Source organism: Falco punctatus (assembly GCF_963210335.1).
Source record: "Falco punctatus genome assembly, chromosome: 8".
NCBI lineage: Eukaryota > Metazoa > Chordata > Aves > Falconiformes > Falconidae > Falco > Falco punctatus.
Window position 1 is genome coordinate 1,187,484 of NC_137588.1, and position 17,186 is coordinate 1,204,669.

The 17,186-nt window shown below is 42.4% G+C and overlaps 2 protein-coding genes across 2 annotated transcripts in view; one reads left to right on the forward strand and one right to left on the reverse strand.

Annotated features, from left to right (window-relative positions):
* SPATS2L (spermatogenesis associated serine rich 2 like) overlaps window positions 1-17,186 on the reverse strand; it is a 726,913-nt gene that overhangs the window by 575,404 nt on the left and 134,323 nt on the right. The window lies entirely within an intron of this gene.
* SATB2 (SATB homeobox 2) overlaps window positions 1-17,186 on the forward strand; it is a 412,340-nt gene that overhangs the window by 280,400 nt on the left and 114,754 nt on the right. The window contains exon 12 of the mRNA XM_080400567.1: window positions 8,245-9,727. The gene's annotated coding sequence lies outside the window, so the exon portion shown is untranslated. The remainder of the gene's footprint in view (window positions 1-8,244; window positions 9,728-17,186) is intronic.

A 17,186-nucleotide genomic window follows, 5' to 3' on the forward strand; every position in this document is an offset into this window, starting at 1 on the left:
GTTTCTTTGCGGGAAACTTTTGTTGAAGATTACCTTACACAGAAAGTGCCCTTATCAGTGACAAAGATTCAATGTAGCCAGATTCAACTCAACTGATTCAATTGAATCAATTAGTAAGATTCAATGTAGCCGAAATCGGCAAACAGTGCTGTGCTCCCACAGACCCCCAAAATCTGGGTAGGAACATAAAAAGAAAATATGCTTCCTGTGACTCTTCCAGATTTTTATACTCTTAGGCTAAGCCAAAAGCCTGGAGAAATCAACCTTTCAGTTGCCTGCATCTTCCTCCAGACATACTTATCAGATAAAAATACTACTAAGGACAGGAAAGTTAAATGACTTTTTCCCTGTATAAACAAAAGTTCTGATGAAGCTGGAGCTCATGGCTGGACAAGGCAGGGAAAAGGTTTCCTTGAGTAGTCTAGTCACCATGCTTGCTAACTTGCTAGTGGATTTCCATGCAGGTTAATCCTATTCCTCTGTTCTTCTGCACATTGCCTATTACTTGATGCAGCGCTACAATGGCAGATTGGCTCGTCTGCATGCTCCCATCCTCTCTACTTCCAGAGCAAGGTGCTGCTTTACTTATACACACAGAAATTTACTCAGCCCTCTCTGCCAACAGGAGGACCTTGAGATGGGGTGAAATTTTAAAAGAGCCTGCTCTTTAAAAGCATTTGCTGAATGGTGTGTGAAAAAGAGTAATAGAAAATCTTTGTTTAAAACTGTAAACTCTGAAAGTGTTCAAGTGAATAGAAACTGAAGACAGAGGAAGGAGTTTCTTCAGTTTTATTTCGGGAAGGAAGGAATTCACTCAGGTTTCAAAATGCCTATAATGAGCGAGTCTGTATGGCAGAGACAAGTGCTCTCATTAAAATGAATTTACTACAAGAGTGTACAGAACTTTATATAGATTTCATGAAATCTTCTGCTGAAAATTTATGATAGCAAATAACAAAGCTTTGATTAGACTGATGGGAATGAAAGGCCTTGCAGAGATTGGATTCAGATTAAATGCAAAGTAGTGGTACCTGCTAGAGAGACCTGAGATAAATATCGTGATTGAGGGCTTGTGGTGACTGTCACAGGTGGCTTGTTAGTTACTCGAGCTAGGTAATTTAAATGCATGCTGGCCTAAGTTGCCCTCACAAAGTTTCCTGGCATGGTTAGACCTAGATGTTTTAAGGTTGCCGTACATCATTCTGGTTTATCATTTCCTTCTTTCTAATGTTTCTTTGACTTAAATTCCCTCCCTGGACTGTGCAATATTGTGCAAAAGAGGCTGTGTGGGCTTGGGTTTTGTCCATGTGTGAGTGAGAGGGAAGAGAGAAGCTTAACAGTGACCAATGTGGCTCCTACCTCTGCCGTGCACTAAGCTCTGATGTTTACGGACAAACTGGCTGCACTGGGGCATTGGTTGGGGTTGTGATCTCCAGCTGGCTCAGCTTTTCAAGCAAGTTCATTTAATCGGGTGCAAATTCTCTGTGGAGGTGGGAGAGATGCGCAAATTAAATCAGCTTACAGGAGGCTATGGATGGGTGTGGACAAGAAGAGAACTACTCTCCTCTTCATTCTGTACCGAGTGTGTAAAAAATATCCCAGGGAAGGAAAGCAACTTGACCTCATTACCTGTTCTACGCTTTTCCGAGCATGCTCAGCTGAACTGTTGTGACTGATGGTGTTTTGGGAAGCATCAGTGGGCTGGAAGGAGGAGTGGTGGGAGGGTGCGGAGTTCACTCCTGACCAAAAACTCTCAGCACCTGGAAAACTGAGCTTTGTTTCCCTTCCCTTCTTTGCTGGCTGGGTGCACGCTCCCTCAGTGGTTGGAGCAGATCCCCATCGCCATCACTGCTGTTCTGGAGGGTCTTGGGTGCTGTTTCTATTCAGTGCAGAGACTAGGCAATTCCTGTTCTTGTTTTGGCAAATACTTAATTCACTGACAAAAGATGTTTCAGAAGGACTGAAATTGTTCACAGATTTCACTTGAATTTCCTGACTGGATTCAATTTTAAGAAATGATGGGGTAATGTTCACAGGATTGAACACAAAAATCAGTTTTCATTTCTACCTCCCTTGCCTGCCCCTTGTTTAGAGGACACCCCCCGGGGACGTGCAACCTTCCCATTTATGCAAAGAAAATATGAATACTCAGGCCACTGCCCAAAGATGGTCATTCATATTGGCATGAATGGCTTTTAGTTTTTTCCTGTTAAAACCCTTCTGTTTTCTGTGGCTTAGATCTTAATGATGTCAGGCAGATTAATTTTAAATGTGCAAGACTTACATTATTAGAGCAGCATCCTCAGCCCCAGTCTCTTGCCTGCCTGGAAAGTGCTCCATGCTCTGTGGTACGGGACACCTAGAGTAGATGTTTCTGTCTTTCCCATGCTGAAATTATCCTCTTCATATGTAACACTTTCACCTCAAATAGTTTTCAAGGACGATGGTAAAGTTACTACTGGGTGATCTGTCATTCTCCTCTCTTTTGCTCCGATGAATATTGAAATATTTTATAGAAAGCAGAACAATTCAAAAAGGATTGAGCACCAGCAGTATGTCTGGGATACCCATATCTTCTTCGTTAGGAAACATCCCTGGACTTCACATCTGTGTAGGGGGATGGACTCTGCTTGGACATCGCTCAGCCTCACAGCAATCCGGGAATCGGTACTTTAGAAAAATGAAAAAATTAGATGTTTTCGGGGGCTTTTTTTGGCACAGTAAGTGAAGTTTAAGAAAATGACTTCCACATCAGTGTGAATCTTTTTTGCCTTTTTTTTTCCCTGGTGTTGTAAGTTGAGCCACAGAACTGATAAATGTGTTATTTGTGTGGTGGTGTTCAAAGCCTTGTGATTTTGGGGCCAGGCCATGGCCGTGGTATTTAGCCTAGATGTCAAGGTGTGGATCGCACTGAGGTGATGGCCAAATGCTTTGCACTGAGACATTTTGAGAACAGCAACATTTCGCTCTGCAGAAAGGCAAAAAAACCAGCCATTTCCCTCTCCCCCTGCTGCAATGGTTTTTATTTTACACCACCAAGAGATGACATACAATTTGATGAATTTCATCCCTTTTTTTTTTATACCCACTTGAACTACTATATAAATATTAATAGCTAAACACATTGCAAACAGGTGGGACCCGTTCTGCCTCTGGAGAGCTGCCACCGCTAAGTGATATCTCAGATGGGGTGACAGAACTTTCCCATGTGGGCGCTGTCTCTCCCTGCCAGCCCCTCGGACACGCCTGGAGCTGAGAGCTCTTTGTTTTTTTGGGCTTTTTCTTTTTATGGTATCGCTATAACAGTTTTTCTTGGTCTTTTAACAGCTCATTCAGAAGGGGAAGGACAGGGAATTAAAAGGCATTTTTGCATTACCTTTTCTAGTTAGTGGGTTATTTTAAAAGAGGGTTTGCTCCTGATGGCAACAACAGACCCCCCATTTTGTATCTGTGCCTGAGAGCAGCATCTCCAAAACCGTAATAAAGATCTGTGGGCTGTATGGTAAATTGAGTTTTCTACCACCTTGCCTCTTCCTCTAACCCACTTTGCGGTTACTGTAAAGGGAGTGTTTCTGTGGGTCTGCCCTGTGTGTGCAGCTGTGCAGGCTGTGTCTGCATCTGTGGTTTGTTCCAGGGCCCCTGTGAGCTGGGCTCTTCTGGGCAGGACTTTGGGCAGCAAAGGGAAAGGAGCAGTTACAAGAAGCTGCAGGTCTGGAAGGAAGCCTGAGAGGTAGCAGGAGTAGCATGCTCATGGGGACTGCCCAGTTACACTTAATTATTCTGTGATTGTTTCCTCCACCCCTTCCTGATTATAGCATTCATCCCTCCTTCACTGTAAAATCTTCAAAAAGAAATGATGCATAGAGTTTCTGTCATGGACAGTGTTGGGGGTCAGCAGGCTGCGGTGGCTGCCTCCAGCCTGATGGTGTTGGAGCTGTTGCTGCTGCCTCCCCAAGGCATGCAGAACTTGCTTGTTTTCACTGAGAAAGCAGTGGCCTTTTTCCTGAGCAAAATCACCTGCAGAGTTCAAAGGGGTTGTTTGGGTTTTGGGCTTTCGCTCAAAATGATGTTTCCACAGAAGCCATTGCTGCATTTTGACTTTCAAACATTCACAAGTCCCAAACTGTTAGGTTGTTTAAAAAGCAAATTTCTTCCTAAAATATTTTTCAGTGAAAAATGTACTATGTTCCTCATGCCATTTACTTCCTTCTTTCCCATTAGAACTAGAGAGACGTAATGTAGCCCCAGCCAAATTTGGGTTTCTGGGAATCTGAGACTTGCAGAATACATTGTACACAAAATAGTTTCAAGTGAGATATTTCAATAATTTTTAATTTCTCTTTTTTCAAGAATCCAGAACAGAAGAGAAGGTTATTTTGGTTGTTGGTGGGTGGGGTTTTTTGTTGTTGTTGTTGGGTTTTTTTCTTCCAAAAGCCCATACAAAAACTAAGGATTCAGATTTTCCCCAGGGGCAAGAATAGAAATATCAGTGATGTGCCACTTGCTTGGTGGCACCGTGGAGGGAACGGTACAGGCATGAAATCAGGGACTGCTGGCAGAGTCACTTTCCAATATGTGCAAATAAAAATGCAGACCACATTACATCTGGGGTCTGAAGATTTACCAAGCTGCCATAAGGCCATAAGTTTGGTTGTTTGCAGTTTTGGGTTTTTTGAACCATCTAAACAGGCTGCATGAAATGATGCCTCCATTTCTTTATTAATACATTTTTAGAACTGTTTCTAGCTGAGGAGACTCCAGCATTCCTATTTAATGTTCTTATTAATGAGTGTAAACAACGCTTTTAAGACATTTTTTACCTGTGTATAATCAAGCCATCTAGCCACCAGTAACTGCAAATGTCACAGATTTCAATGGTCTCTTTGGGACTTTTAATCTGTTTGCTTTTATAAAGGAGGTGATTTTATTTTTGCATTAAGGAAGCATTAACATCATTAAATGGGCTCCCACTTTATGATAACTGCAAATGTCACATTGATCCAGAAAGATAAGAAAATGTGCTCGTCTTTGGAACAATATCCAAGGCAAGAGCAGGCAACCCACACTATTTGCATTAAAAAACAAATTGTATAAATGCAGAAGATTGATGTGCCATCTGTTCATGTCCTTCATTTTTCTGGCTCTTCTGTGTTGAGATATTTTTATGGAATAGTTACGTTTATTATTTTGAAAATGAATCACAGGTTAAAAAAGTTTACGATGGGCAATATAAGTTGAAGACACTCATTTACAGTATCTCAGGTATAAAAACTGGCATTAAAATTAACTTCCATGCCCACAAACAAGCTACAGTATTCTGTAGTCTGTACACCTAGATCCTAGGATCAGAGAGAAAGACTTTACCAGCAACGCTAGCAGGTTATGAGGTGAATCCAAAATATCTAACATGTGCATCGTATTTCTCAAATAATGAAAAGGCACCCAAGTATCTAGAAAAAGCTACTGGCTAGGCTTTGCAACAGGAAGGTAAAATATGGGGTGGAACTTTTTTAAGATTGGGCTGTACGCTTTTCTTGAAATACTGGTATTAGCCGGGGAGCGGGGGGATGTGATGAGCAGAGTGCTGAATTGTCAGAATTTTTGTCAGAATGCTAAGCCCAAATCCCAGGGAGTGACTGCTGATAAAACCTGCAAGCTCCAGAAAGATACACAAAGGAAACCTATGCATCTCACCCCGATCCCTTGCTGTCGCTTCCCTACCCCTCTGCCTGCCACACCAAGCCTCCTGTTGTCAGGAGTGATGCCCATTGATGCAGTCCCCTGAAGTTCCAGTTTGGTTTGGTTTGTACCAAGCTCCGTTTGGAAACGATCCTTATCCCTGAGTCCTCCCAAGCTGAGGACAAGACAGTGGAAGGGCAGGGGAAGGCAGGAGCATTGCTCCATCATCCAAAGGCTGCGAGCAGGAACACAGGTGCTGCACGGGGGATGGAGTTTGAGGATCCCAAAGGTGAGCGACAACTGGGAGGGAGGGAGTGAAGGGGTGAAAGAATCTGGCTGCAGGGGCTGTTGGAGGCATCAGGTCTCCATATCTCCTGACAATGGTGCCCGTACAAACCCTCAGAAGAGCAGGCAGGAAATGGTGGCTGGGAGAAGGGGGCTGATACTCATTATACAGGGTCAGAGAAACCACCAGCCCCGCAAGGCCCTCTGCTTTTAGCAGGAGGAACTTTAGCAGAGAGGAGAGGATTTACTGTCATTAAATCCAGCCCATTGCACATCTCCAAATGTGAACTTTCTGGCAAAACGTTTTGACATTCCTCATTATTCAAGTTTTCATTATTCTTCTTACTATTATTTTGCCAGTGCCCTGCTTCTTCTTGGGTCACTTCTAGTCTGATGCAAGTAGAGCCCCCAAGTGACTGCACAATATTGCAGTAGATGTTACAAATGTTCATGTGTGTCAAGAGAAGTCCTTGTTTATCTGCTTTAAATCACCAAACACAATTGAAAGAAGGGATTTCCACCCAAAAGTTGAGATGGACAATAATTAAAAGGTATCGCAACTCCTGTATCAGAATTTCCCAACATGCTTTTGTTACAGTAATGGATTCAGATACTGTTCTGTAAATCATGTGAATGACTTGCTGAAAGAGGGTAAAAACAACTACTTCGGATTTAGATACATTATTTTGTTCCAGACTGCTTTTGCATGTCACCAAGGGACAACATGGATTTGATTTCCTGATGAGGATTGCTTTCCTTCCTGTCCCCTGTTCTTTTCCGACTACCTCAGAGAGGGAAAACTGTGTGTGGCGATCTGTACCCTTTGCAGAGATGAGATGGGGACTGTGCCAGACTCAGACCTGGCAAACCAAGACAAAACCCCTGGGAATGCTTACACTGGGTTGCTGCTCACAGTAGCATTGGAAGAGGATAAAAATGGGGCAGGAGGATGTGATCCTGGCCCAGCCTCCAGCGCTGCATGGCTCAGAGGCTTCCTGAATAGGGAGGGTCTCGCAAGTCAACAGAATTGTCCGATCATTTTCTGAACCTGTTTAAATTTTAACTTCCACAGCATCCTGCAGTGAGGAGTTCCCAGGTTAGCTGTGCTTTGTGTGCAGACATATTGTTGCTGCTTTGCCTGCTTGGACCCTGCCACCCATTTGGCTTGTTGGGTACTTTTTCCATCTCCAGTTCTTGCTTTGGAAGAAACAGCGAGCCACCGGTTTCCTTGAATGATTTATGTTATTCATGTTCCCATAGGTTAATCAATGGCTGATAATCTGTTAGTCATTAGTGGGAGCAGGCTTTGTATCAGAAAAACATGTTATGAGTTAGACTCCCATTTTTTAAACCCAAATGAAAATTTTGTCTTGGCATTGGTGGTGTGCTTGATAGCTCCAGCTGAAACGACGATGTTGTCCTACAGCACATGTTGGTGGAGCCTGGAGTTTCATGGTCTTTTCTGAGAGTCATGGAGGATGAAATTAAGAAGAACAGATCTAGTTTTGAATGGCATAAATTCCTAATAAGCAAGCCTGCTTCTTCTCTACTGAACTTGTTCCAGTATTGGCTGATTGAAGTACTTGAAAATCCTTTCAGTGAAATACCAAGACATGGTAAAAGTATTTCAGCCCAGAGGCGTGCAGTCAAAACACGGCAAAGCAGGAAGCAGGAGCACAGGCAAAAGAAGTGATTGAATGTGTCCAGAAATAAAGAGAATAGCTAATGACCTATACTCAGCATGGTTTTATAACCTATGTTCAGCGCCTGACCCATCACGCCACCTAATCATACCCATGGGACAGGACTTGGTGAGTGCAAAGTGCTTCCTGCCTTTTCAAGGTGTCTGCACTACCCTTTAAGCCAAACAGTTTTGCTGCTGCCTCAGAAAATGCTGCATTTCTACCTAGCAGTCCAGTCACATAGATCCCACACTAGCTGTGGTTCTGGCTGTTATGTGCTTGTTGTTTGAGTTTTTGTCTGTTTGTGTTAATTAGTGTAACTTCTGCCATGTAGCCAGGCATAGATAGGACCATGGCTGGAGTCGCAGGGTGGCCACAGTCGTATCTAAGTGAGTACTGGATCCCCATTTTGGTTGTGACGTTTTTTGGTTCTATAATGGATCTTAAAGTCCTTATTCCCGAGTCTAATACCCCAGTCTGCCTCACTGGAGGCTACAGAAATTGAAGATGGGGCAAAAGAAACCATGCTAGTTCAAGAACAAAGTGAATTTTAGTTTTGCTGTTGGAATATCTTTTACCTTCTTTAAATCTTTTCTAGGAATGCCCGTCTAAAAACTTGAGTAAATAAGATTGTGTCTTAAGGGAATATATGGCGCAGCTGGTACCTAGAAATGACACATGTTTTTCTTAAGTAGGTAAGCCCCATCCTTAAAATTTGACATGTTGTCCTTTAATAAAGAAGCTCATTTTTAAATTGGAGAAGACAAAAGTCCATTTTCCTCTTTGGAGAATCTGATGCTGCTGCTCTCAGGTCTACTGTCAGGAGGGTCACAAGTATTTTTCAGAGTAAAGGACCGTCTCAACTTATGTGCCGCATAAGTTCACCTCAAAAAAGACCCAGCATTTACTTTTCACCTCGAGAGGGAGGCCAGCTTTGATGGAGTCTACATGTCTTAAACTTTTCAAACAATCTTTATCACATTGTTCCAGCTGACAATCTGCACAAAGTGAATCCTACCCTACAGATCAGTATGCTGTACAGCTAGCTACAAAGAAAATAACATTAAAAAGCTCCAGATGTTCCAACTGATGAAACGAAAGAGAACAGCTCAGCACTGTACACACCAGTCTTCACTTATCGTTTTCTGTGCTCCCTCTTTCTGGGCTTGTTTTTATCTTTCACTGAAGATTTACATCATAAATGGTCCAAAGCAAGGACAAGCTGCTGTGATGTTTCCTGGTGCAGACACCAGTGGGTCTTGACTTGCAGACGAAGCTCTAGAGATGCTACTGCAGTTTAAACAAGAGCTATTAATTCCAGGTGCTCCAAAACCAGCCCTAGAATATCATGATAAAATGGGTAGCGTCCTGTTAAGGAAAGCTTTACTGTTGTTATCCATAATCTAAAATGCCACCACCATAACTCGAACCTTTCCTGGTTTGATGGAATGGATTACTCTGTTTTCATCTGAGTCTCCTGTAAACCTGGGAGTCACTGGTGCTAGCAAAACCAGAAGCCATGTATTTGTACAGAATGAAAGCAGCGACCTCGGTTCTGTACAAGTCCTTTCTCATCTGAGATGGACACCACATGGGTGTAACAGTAGGGCTGCCCACAGTCAGTGCCATTCAGCTGCAGCCACCGTGGGTAGCTGCAGGTGGCAAGCCTGATACCTTATGTGGCCAAGGCACTTGGGTACCTACCTCCTTTTTGGTTTCAGTGGGGTTAGAACACCTGACTCCTTTTGTTTTGTGGATCGACGCTGACAAAAACCACACCAGGAAATCACAGAAAATTAACAAAAGCCCAGATAAATAACAGAAGCTATTGACTGTTTTGTAGGCTGTCCTCTGCAACCTTGTAAAATGCTCTGGGGTTGACTGTGCATCTTGCCAGATGTCAGATACAAAGTCTGTGACAAATTGCAGATAGTTTTACTCAAAGATTGTTAGTGTAATTTTTACACTTCTTCAGGAGTTTTGGGGGAAAGAAGCATATACTTCTGCACCTGTAGAAGTAGGAGAACAAGTTGTTGTACGGTGATTTGGGAGCCTGGTTTTACACAAGGCTGAATTCCCAGGTTGGTTTGGTCAGCTCTCCTTTTTCTTCTCTGCCTTGGCTTCTGGGCCTGTAGAAAGGCTGCACTTACACTGTCTCAAGCTGTGAAATGCTTGGCCTTTTGTATCTTATATCCCTCTGACTGCTATTGTTATAACTGTTGTGGTTTAACCCCAGCCAGTGAGTAAGTACCATGCAGGCAGTGGCTTGCTCATGCCTCTCCACCCCCCCACCCCCCCGCCCCACGGTGGGATGGGGAGGAGAATCAGAAAAAGGTAAAACCTGTTGGTTGAGGTAAGAACAGTTTGATAATTGAAATAAAGTATAATATAATACTACCAATAATAATTGTAATGAAAAGGGAGATAACAAAAAGAGAAAGAGAAGAAAAAGTCAAGGAAAAAAACCCCAAGTGATGCACAATACAATTGTCCACCACCCGCTGACCGATGCCCAGCCAGTCCCCAATCAGTGATTTCCCCCCAGTTCCCCTAGTTTAAATACTGACCATGACATCGTATGGTATGGAATACCCCTTTGGCAAGTTCGGACTGGCTGCGTCCCCTCCCAGCTTCTTGTACCCCCCCAGCCCTCTCACTCGCAGGGCCTGAGAAGCTGAAAAGTCCTTGACTTAGTGTAAACATTACCTAGCAACAACTGAAACCAGCGGTGTGTTATCGGCATTGTTCTCATCCTAAATCTAAACCACAGCACTGCACCAGCTTCGGAGAAGAAAATTAACTCTATCCCAGCCAGACCAGGACAATAACTCATAGCTCAGTTGTGCATGTTTTGTTTCCTTTCGAAAACCTGCTTGCAAGTTACCCTCAGTATGTCCCTGGCAGAAGCGTCATGGCTGTATGGAATTGCATCCGAGCGTTTGTCGGTGGGATCTGCACATCCTTCTGCACATGTGCTCCTCATTGCTATCAAAGGTGTGACAGCGCAGCTCAGGACTAGGCAGGCAGGACTCGGGCCTTGCTGCTTTATGTGTAAGAAGATGCAGACAGAAATAGAGAGATTTATATCGCTGTAAGAATGGCTTGAATTGCCACTCAGCAGCTTTGGTAGATGACCTTCACACTAGAGAAGAGGCTGGTCTACGCTGGGTGCATTTTACTCCTGTTCACAGAAAAACCACATAACGTTTTAGCTGCTTTTTGTCACAAAAAATAGGTTCCAGAAAGAAAGAGGGCATTAAACTAACTGCCTTAGAGAGAGGGAAAGGGGAGAAATTCAGCACTGGTTATATATTTGTCTGTGGGAAACCTCTAGAGCTTTGCTTTTTGAGGTGGCCAGGGTGTGGTGGTACAGTGTTTTTTGTAATGGAAACCATTATTTGTGCGACACTTAGACCACAATGCTCATTTCACTCATTAACTCAGCAACATTAAGACTGCTCTCCAGACAATGGGAGTTAGATATTCAGTGTATTGTTATTGCCATTCCTATGCTGTTTATGCAATGGAAGATGTTTGCATATTACATTTGTCACAGACAAGTACGAGGTATCAGATGTAGTGGTATTATTTTAAAATAGAACTGTAAAATGCAACTAAATATGCTCAGCTGCAGAATGCTTTGGATTTTCTAAACTGAAAATTCCCATAATCTTATAAGAATGTGGTGCAATGTGGAAGTTAATGGCTCAGGGGACTGGTGAAGGGAAACAAAGTTTCTTAACTCTTGATAAATAACACAAATCAAACCCAGCTTGATCATCTCTGAAAGTCACTATTATTCTCAGATTTATTTGTATTTTGTTTTGTTTTGGTTGTGGTTGGACTATAGGAATTTATGATCCAGTTTCCCAAATAAAAAGGTGACTCATTCTGATTTAAAAAAGGAATCAGAGTTGAAACTGAAGAGCAAACATTTTTTATGTGCTAACAAAATGAGGACTTGCTTACTCCCCCTCTTGGAATGAATGCTCCTAAATGTATTGTGCCCGAGGGAAACCTTTCTGATCCCCAGGATGAAGCGGATGTGCTGGAAGTCAAGTCTGCACTCATTTGCAGCTTGCGTGTGTTCACAAAATGTTTACTGCACCTCTGGTATGAGAGGGAGCGTCGCTGACCTGTGGGGAATAGCTCAATGGGAACCTGGAGGGATGGGGAGCAGTGGGTCAATGATCCTGGGCTGCTCCACGTCGTCATAGCAAAAACTGAGCTAGTTCAGCCTTAGGGCCACATTGTGCTTCGAGGAGGTAGATTTTGAGAAATTATATTTTATATGTCTTAACGAAGAGGATGGTGAATTAAAAAAACAACTGAGGAGGAGCAGTGGAAGGGTATCTAAAAATCCCCAAGTCTGGAAAAGGAGCAGGTAATGCTAAAAGGCAGTAAGGTTGAGGTAAAATATACTGCAATTTGGTTCTGCTATGTAAAATAAGCTTTTGATTTATGGAGTGTCAAAAATGTAGATCTCTACGCCTTTCATGATGATTTTTTTTGGCAAATTTTTGGATGAAAATGATTATGGGAAAAATGTTCAGAATATAATTATGGCTTTGCTGAAGAATTGAGGGCTTTTTAAAGATGTTTTCTGCTTGTATCTGCCTTGCTGCTGCCAGAGTGCCTTGCTGAACTACTGGGTGGCCCCAGCTGTTCCGTGTATTTTACCCCCACCCCTCCTCCAGGGAGTAAAAGCACAATTTGGCCCAATACTTGCTAGAAATGAATTGATTCCACTGCAGACTCCATGCAGTACATGCTGAGATGATTAAATAAGGACTGTAAACTGTTGTAATAAACTATCATGATTTGAAGAAGAGATAACCATCTTCGTTTTGTGGTAGGACAGCACCTATGGGGTCCTGGCCCATAACACCAATAAAAGTGATGATACAGAGCATCCTTCATGCCCCTTTGTGTCTTTTGGGAGTCAAAGTCCATCTGAAAGCATTTTGAATGCTGGTTATTTGAATGAAAGTATTTTTATTTCCAGCTTCTGCAATTAGAACAGTGAAATTTGAGTGGGAACATCTTTCTACGTCTTAGCCTACAATTTATTCTCAATCTATTTGGTTAGAAGAGCTGAACAAGATTTTGGGGGCATCCACCGGTTTGTAACCTCATGGTGAGCCAATTGTGGTGCATGTATTTTTTTAGCATTTGGCATCCCTCTTGGGGGGGTGTCTGTGGACCCCCTCAAAGGACTTGCTGTTGCCTCCTCTGCTTTGGACACCAAGGGAGGAGGAACCCCACCCTGCTCATGAAACTGATGCCAGCCTCACCTGACAGCCTCATGCTGGTCCTTCCCCCCTGAGGACCCGGATTTGGTATCGGTGTATCTCTGAGCACTAGGTGAATCCCTCCTCTTCAAATCTGACCTTGCTTACTATTTTGAGTATTGTGTACCCTTCATTATTAGCAATGGCCTGTTTAAAACAACCATTTCTCCATTGTCAGAAGTTTGTAGTTTTTACAGAGGCCAAGGATGAATTAATACGAGCCACAAATGCATTAAGTTCTGCATGCTTAACTCTTCCTGGAGAGTATTGTGAAAGCCAATCCCAGGCTGAACAGGAACCGTCACTATTGCCTCTGCGAGGTGTGGGAGTGGGCAATGGTTCTAACTGAGTTTGCATGCAGTGTCCGGAAAGATTTTGTGTCCGGAAAGATTTTGTGTCCAGCAAGCCAATTACTCTTACCTTGCTGTAGTATGTAACAATTAAAAATATTAATTAATGCTTCCCTCAGCACTACGTAAGGTCTGCATTATGGCGTGCATCTACAGCATGGGCTTCTGAGGGAAAAGGCATTAGTGCCAGGATGCTCCTTGATAACCTACAGGGAGAGTACCTAGTCTTCATTCCTTGTCAGCCAGCACTTGATATAGCCTCTGCAGGTATGGGTCAGACCCTGATCTGGTAAAAATGCGTGCAGCATGATGCCAGTGAACCCATTCCAGCTTACAGAAGCTGAGGAGCTGGTCCTGTATGCTCTCTAGCTGCTCTGAGCTAATGCTGCTGGCTGTCTTCAGTACTGTATTCTCTTCCTGCCATTAGTGGTGCTATAATTAAGCCTCTGCCATCGTTTGCTGCCCTTTTCTACACATACAGCCTCCTACATCTTTTGGAGGAATGTTCCCTTAGCAAAACAGTTTGCATGTCAATTGCTGATACAACATTGTGTTCTCGATGCCATGAGGTTATATTAGCACTTATATTTGTGTTCACAAGGGTTGCTTGCATACATAAAGCCTGTGAGCATTTCGGAATTGGGGCCATAGTATGCAGTGTTACTGGGCAATAATCTCATGATGTAACCATAAACCTCGATTGTCTGTTTAATATCTCAGATGTTTTAATTTGCATTTTGTTAGAACTTGGCAAAAGGTTATCAGCTCAGATCCAAAATTCTCACAAAAAATTGTTCTAATATGTAAAGTAAGTTTTGATTTATGGAGTGACAAAAATGTAAATTTCTAAGCATTTCAGTTTATTTTTTTGCCAAACTTTAGACTAAAATGACTTTTTTAAAGTGAGATGATTCTGGATGTAGTTATTTTCATGATTGTGGAGTAAAAGCAGTTGAAGATGTTAATTTAACTGCATTTACAAATAATTCTTATGAAGAGCGTTTCTTACCAGGAAGTGAATAAGGCGTCTCTACTAAGCTTATTAAGAGGAAGATCTATAGACAGAATATGCTATTATTTTTGCAGGGAACCTGAGTTTAAAATAATCTAGAATTACATTTAATGTTGTTTAAAATACATATTCCTTTTGATCTCCTCATGAAAGCTGTTTACTTGCTTCAGAGGAGTTCTGCATTATAAACCAACAAATTATTGTTGCGCTACACTTGTAGAAGAGCACAGTAAAAATATGTAATATTTCAGAGGGGACTTGTTTTACTATAGGAATACCTTTGACCACTGAGGAAAAGATTCATTTCATGTTGTATTTACTGCTGGAATATCACTGAAATTAACACAGACTTCCAGTGTATATACATAGATTTTATAGAAGAAATATGTAACAGCAGATTGCCTTTGATAGCATAAAATTTGAACATTGGGCTAGTCTCAGGTTTGTACTAGCAGTTTGGAGAAGGAAAGAATATCAGCAGCTCACATAAAGATCCTCAATTTAAATTCAATTCTCAGCTTTTCCTTTAAGATACACAGAAATACAATATTTCTTTCATAAATCCCTACTTTGTTGTTGTTTTATACATGAAACAGGCAATGGGGTCTCTTGTGTTTAATGATTTTAATTGAAAGTGTGAATTTTGCCAGTTGCATCAGCTGGTCTACATTTTCTACGGAAGGATTTCTGCTGTGAAATTGGTTTTAAATCTGGTTACCTTTTAATATTTGAAATCCCTGAAAAGTGTTTGGATTCAAAGAGAAAAATATAACCATTAACTTTGTTTTTAATATTGGAAGGTTAATATTTAAATTTGATATTTTCCAACAAGTCTTCTAAAATACTCGTGGGGTGGGGTGTAAGGAACCAAGCCTTACTCAGTGTACTTGTAGGCACAACTTCTCTAGATAAAGCTGGAAATATCTCATGCAAGAAATGTCAGCATTTCCAAATTATTTTCCACCAGTGAAACACAAAAAATAAAAAAAATTAAAAAAATCAGAAAAGGAACATTTTCACACAGCAGGGAAAGGATTCTGAGGAGTTTTGAATGGGAAATGTCAAAACAGAAAGCGTAACTGTTTCAGTTTTCCATTTCTTTTCATTTTGATTTAAGATGAGATTTTTCATTTTGATTATCTCCATCACAGAATGAAAGGCCTTTGTCAAAACTGCCATTTTCACATGAAAAAGTTTCAAGTTCTAAAAATCACCTTTTTCCGGTGAGAAATCTTGTTGACTGAGGCAGCTGGACCAGCTCTAACGAGATGCTGGGCTGCCGCCAGCAGCTGCCCTCCAGGGGGTGGGGGGGTGGCTCCGCTCGGCTGGGGCAGCCTCCCACGGGAGGTCTAGTCGGAGCCCATCGGGCTGAAGAGACCAGCTGGCTTCGGGTAGGTGTCACGCAATGTTGGGTGGCAATATGGCCCTGCCACATTCTGGGGGAGGACGCGGCCACGGAGAGGTGCGAGGCAAGGGAAGATGTGGCCCCGAGGTGGCCCCTTCATTGGGTCCTCCCAGAGGCGATGGGCAAGCAAGGCTTGATGTGCCAGATGTGCTCTCCATCCTGCATCCACAAGCCGTCTCATTTGAAGGGATCCAGGACTGAAGACTCCCTGGAGGCAGTCGATCAGAGAGTTTCTCACAGCCGTGTATGTCTGAAATGTCAGGCGCTCTGCTGACGTTTTTGGGTTTTGACGCTTTCATATGTTTCAGCCACAGAGCAGTCAGGAATGAAGGACAAATCCGTGGGTTCCTCCCTCGCTCCCTCTGTCCCTCGCCTGCTTGCACCCGCGTGGGCCGCAGGACTGTCTCCTCACTGTGTTGTATGGCATTTCTGGCAGAACCAGGGCAGGCAGAGAAGCCTTGGGACAGACCGTCACCTTCATCCCCAGTGGGAAGACTGGCATCCCTGCATGTTCCCCAGCCCAGCTCTGCCCATCTTGTCCCCATCTGCCTGGGGAGGTCTCATGACGAGGGGCATCAGTCCTCTGTGTGGGGACAGCTGTGTGATGCTCCTTTGCAGATGCCGGCTGTATTTGGTGGTCTGAAGGGCTACTGTCATGGTGACAACAGGACACCCTGGGTTGCTTTTACCGAAAAGACTTGTTCCTTCTTCAAGGCTTTTAAAGTGCATGCATGCGTGAGGTGCATCTCCCTGAGAGAGGGAAGATATGTCATAAGGAAACCAGTTCCCGTGCTGTACAAGAACAGGATATAGGGTCTTATAAACTCCGAAGGCACAGAAGGTACTACAATAAATAAGGCATGTGGGCTCCTGATCCTTTAGTTATTGATGTTTTTAATGCCTCATTGGTCTTATCAGGATGAGTGACATGATTTTAGTAAAATATGTGAGTGCAATTTGCAGGATGCTTTATAGAAGTGAAATTCAAGTTCTGGTGACAGAAACCACAGCTAAAATATATATATATATATATATGTATGTATGTATATATATATATATATAATTTTTTTTTTGGTAGGCAAGAGAAAAAAAAATCACACTTAACCTCTCTCTGTCTCAAATTCCGTTCAATCTTTCCCCCATATAAATGGACCATTTTTAACTTTTCCTTGTTGCTTTCCTGATGCTGCAGGCAAACCTGTTACTGTATGTACTTTGTCACTGTGATCTGCTTAGGCAAGTAGTATATATTTTTAATATATATATTTTATGTCTGTATGTATATTATTTAAATTTGTATATACATATTTAAAAGTAAAAATCTGCTGTTTTTTTCAATTGCCTTTAGTTACGGCAGCGACAAAACAGAACTTTGATTTTTAAATGCTTATAAGCCATGCTTTTAGATCTCACGTTAAAGCTTCTTTCTCGGTTGGAGTATACATGTCTGAAATGTAATGCTAGTTGCTAATTTTGCAGACT